The sequence below is a fragment of the Panulirus ornatus genome, chromosome 19, assembly GCF_036320965.1.
Source record: "Panulirus ornatus isolate Po-2019 chromosome 19, ASM3632096v1, whole genome shotgun sequence".
In the NCBI taxonomy this organism is placed as follows: Eukaryota; Metazoa; Arthropoda; class Malacostraca; order Decapoda; family Palinuridae; genus Panulirus; species Panulirus ornatus.
In genome coordinates this window covers 64,553,734-64,558,519 of record NC_092242.1, presented here as the reverse complement: position 1 = coordinate 64,558,519, position 4,786 = coordinate 64,553,734, and the positions used below count along the sequence as shown (strand labels likewise).

The 4,786-nt window shown below is 35.2% G+C and overlaps 1 protein-coding gene across 1 annotated transcript in view; it reads left to right on the top strand.

Annotated features, from left to right (window-relative positions):
- Nucleotides 1-760, top strand: part of LOC139755608 (sodium- and chloride-dependent glycine transporter 2-like) — a 24,938-nt gene extending 24,178 nt beyond the window's left edge. The window contains exon 12 of the mRNA XM_071674159.1: nucleotides 1-760. This exon is cut by the window's left edge and continues 1,235 nt beyond it. The gene's annotated coding sequence lies outside the window, so the exon portion shown is untranslated.
- The last annotated feature ends 4,026 nt before the right edge of the window (nucleotides 761-4,786 follow it).

The window sequence follows — 4,786 nt, the reverse complement described above, 5'->3', positions numbered from 1 at the left end:
CGTGGGTTATTTACTAATTTGCTAATTCCTTATATTATTCTTACAATAAGATGCTTTGCTCCTTACTAGCTAAATAATATTACAAGAGTACCCATTACTGGCATCTTTCCACGCCACGGGAGGGTATGTGGTGGCGGGGTCAGTGGGTGGCTGACGGACCCGATCAACACCTTTTGAGTTGCCAAATAGATGATCTGTCCTTCCCCCATATAGTGGCTCTAGTAATAATGTGTACTCTTAATTGCAAGGTATAACATTCCCCATATATCAAATAACAACTATGAGTCAAGAATACTAAACTATCATCCAGATTACATACGGCAACACTGGCCATCTGCTTCCTTGTTGACTCCGCCTGTGTTTGTTTGGCGATAACTTTATATGCACACGGTCTTTTCGTCAGTGATAGCCCGTTCTCAGGTACCATTAAGAATGGCACAGGTCGAGTGTGTGTGAACGGGGTGTCATTTGAGGAACAGTTCGGCCCGCGAGCAAATGAAGGGGTGGTGGGCTCACTTAAGTTCAAAATGCGATGAACTGCTTCACTAAAAACAGCAAGAACAACAACAACAAAAAACTACGCTTACTGTGTGTTGTGTATGATGTGGAAAACGACAGGATTTTCTCCATTTAAGAATGAGCATTAAATAATCTTACCAAAGACAAACGTTTAATGTAAAGGAAAATTTAAAATTTTACGTTTCATATATATATATATATATATATATATATATATATATATATATATATATATATATATCATACAAGACTGATGATTTTTTATATATTTTCCTACACAATAGTTTAGTATTTTTTTTAAGTAGTTATGATATTTTATTTGTATTGTGTGGGAAACGGTTATAATTATTTCTGTTATTATCACATGTCATGATGGCATATATATATATCTACTAGAAATGAACTATTCTTAATTACCCAAAAGAAGCCGTGGTTATCATGGGTTCCGAAAAAATAGCACATACGAAAGTAACCTGATCGTCTGATGGGGAAAGGTAAGGACAAATGAACAATCCTGCCATACCATATCAGGAACTTAATCTAATGAGAGAGAGAGAGAGAGAGAGAGAGAGAGAGAGAGAGAGAGAGAGAGAGAGAGAGAGAGAGAGAGAGAGAGAGAGAGAGGCAGGTAAACCGGACGGGGCTAAGCGAGACGCAACTAATATGGTTGGACGAGAAGGGAACAGTCGGCAGATTGAGGCGTGCCGGAGAGTACCAACCCAGAAGACCTCAGCTTATATATAGACGGGAGCCTAACCGGACGTCTTTGAGGTCTTATTAAGATGTCCTTCAGCAATCCCTGCTATACATGTTTCTATACTCTTAACACACACACACACACACACACACACACACACACACACACATACTATAGAATACTTTTTCACATCTCTTTTAATAGATTTTTTTGTTTAATGTCACGTTATGTCCTCCGGTTGCTCATTCATCTTTTGAAAGGACTGTTCATTATCCACGCGATCGAACCGTTTTGAGAATCTGAATGCAGGAATCAGGTCACCCCTCACTGTTCGCTCTTCCAAGGCAGGTATATCTAAAGCTCCTAACCCTATCACTAAGTTCTCTTAATTCTGGTACCCATTCTTAATGCCCTCCTTTGGCACTTCTCTATCAGTTTTGTACCTTTTCGGGTGTGATGATCAAAGATATTCTAGTTTTGGCCTATGTAGAATACGAACAGCTTGCACAACATTTCCTTGTCCATATACTTGAAAGGTAGTCTAACATTCGCCAGCAGACAGTCGGTCTACTTAACTCCCCTTAACTGCCATAAATGTGGGACTCTGGCCAAAGGTTACGGACGAATTACTCTCCTAAGTCCTTCTCTCACACACCGAGAGAATCCCGAAGCTATTTTTCTACAAGATAATAATCGTACTGAGGTCTTTTGTCCCATCTTCATCACGTTACGTCTGCTCAGGTTGAATTTCAGTGTCGGACCAACTTTACTGTTTATTTAGGTCACCCTGCGAGTTGATGCAATCTTTGCTTTTCACCTCACTCTTGACGTTTGCATCGTCTTGCAAACATGTCTACAGCTGAACATGGACACCTTATCTTTGACGGTTAATTTCTCATAGCTCACTGATGAAACTAATATGTATTTTTCCTCTAAATTTGGAAAAATTCTAAGATTTGTAGGTAAGCTGCTCTTCCTATGGTATTCATCAGAAAAAAAATCTTCTTTCGCACAACTCCCCTTACATTTATATTATTTATTGTTATTTATATAAATAATGATGTTGAAGTAAAAATGAGAAAAAAATCACATGAATTTATTTGCAAAATTACATAATAAATTCATGATGTTGTTTACATATTACAACTTTGATTAAAGTTCTAACGGCCTAGAGTTTAATCACTGACATCTATGGGTAAATTGGATTTTTTTGATCATGATTTATCATGATATTCGTTAACGTATCATACACTCATAGATAATGGTCTCAAAACTGAATTAAACTCAAGATGCGGTGGTTATATTTGGGAAAAGGCATAGATAACTTAAGGTTCTGTTGTCTAACAAGTATGAGAGAACACATGGTTCTAGCTTCCTAGTAAGCTGACCTTGAAATAATAGTGGAAATAAAAAAGTCTAAATAGTGCGAACGAAGTTGGATGACACAGCTGAAGCTTATAAATCACGCTGGACGAAAAAGAAACTATGACCTGCATTGTGTCGTCCGGGATACCCGCGATTGAAGCATGAATTCATCTATACCATGTTAACTACAGCATGTACCATGTGTGATTACTATTTGTGTCTTACGAGGACAGAATTCTACACTTGCGTTACCTCATCTCGTGTGACTGTTATTCGTGTGTGTGTGTGTGTGTGTGTGCGTGCGAAGATTCTCCAAAGTAAGCCCGGTGAACCGTTATTGGCTCAGGTCGAGTGTGTGTGCCCGAGGTGCCATTACTGGCACAAGGCTTTTCGATGTTCAGGAACTTTTTTCTTTTATCATTTCGTCGAAAGTCATAAATGAACAAACAAATATGGATTAATTTTTGTTTTCTTGAATATACCATACCTGATGTACGTATAAGCTTTTATTTTTCAGGCAAACAAAAGGATGCTAAACAATAAGGTCTTCTCAAGTATTACACCTAAACATGTCTGTTGATTTATATAATTAAATCATAAATATATTATGAAAATGAAACGAAGATAACATTAGTAATAAATAACCTAAATTGTACAAGTTGTACATATAGAATTCATTTCATTACTTTCTACTTTAATTTTCAATAATATATTTGACACTTGCCAAACCTAAGTGCTTACGGGATGCAAAAAATATTGGAATTTTTGACTCATGATTTATCATGACTAAATATGAAACTTGTATGATCGATTCCAAAATGACCCTTGAAAATAATGAAAACTGAACGCACTTGTGTCTTGAAAGTGATGACAAGTGAATGCAGAGTTTGTCTTTAAAGTGATGACAGCTGAATGCTGAACCTAACCTCTTTCGATTTTCTTACAAGACTCTGTAGTCCCGTATTTTTTTTTTTTTTATTAATTTATGATAAATCATGAGTTGGAAATTCAATATTTTTTGCATCCCGCAAGCACTTCCTTTTTGTCAGTGCCATTTATATTATTGATAATTACAACAGAAAGTAATGAAATGAATTCTATAACTTGAACATTTTAGGTTATATTTTAGTAATGTTGTCTTCTTTTTATTTTCATAATATACTTTTGATTTAATCATACAAATCAACAGCATGTTTAGATGTAATACTTGAGAAGACCCTACATATGAATTCTATATGTATAACTTGAACAATTTAGGTTATATTTTACTAAAGTTATTTTCGTTTCATTTTTATAATATATTTTTGATTTAATTATATAAATCAACATACATGTTTAGATGTAATACTTGAGAAGACCTTATTGTTTAGCATCTTTTGTTTCCCTGAAAAATAAGATCTTATACGTACATCAGGTATGGTATATTCAAGAAAACAAAAATTAATCCATATTTTTTGATCTCTAACTCCCCATTCTATCGAATTTTGCGATGGACGAAGCTGGAACTGAGTTAATTTTGGCAAACATGGATATGGGCAACTTTTTAAACGACACGTTCTCCAAAACACAATGTGACAAAGGTTAATTTCTTTTTATTTGAATTTGCTGCATTTGATGGCCATTAGTTTTCCTAAACTTAAAAACGGAATACAAGAAAATAAATTTTTCTTTTAACATAAATATTTTTTTAAACATCACACTTATTTGTATTTTTAATATAGTACTTTAAAAAGAATATTATAATGTCTTTAAGTTTATGTATAATCTATAATCACATAGATAATCAGTGTTATATGTTTTGGATGATATTTTTAAGTAAAGTCTTATTTCGCAACGAATATGTACTTCCACTGTGCAACAAAAGATGGTTGGCATTTTTGAACATGATTTATCATGATAAAAGTTGAATAAGATAGAATAATGCACTACCTACTGTAACAGGAATACCCCACGACAGAAACAGCCGAGATGTCGAGGAAGCAGGCGTAGGCGATGACGGGGAAACTGAAGATTCTGTATCCGTATTAGTAACTGACTTCATCTTACACAACACACATATCCATGTAAACGAGCCCATAAAGCCTCCGCCCCATCCCTCTCATGTCTTCCACTGAGATTTTTTTTTTTTTTGGCCGTGTTATTCAGTTCCTAACATAACATTAGTTCCCTCATCAACTATTTCCCCTACCGAACCCTTTAAACCCG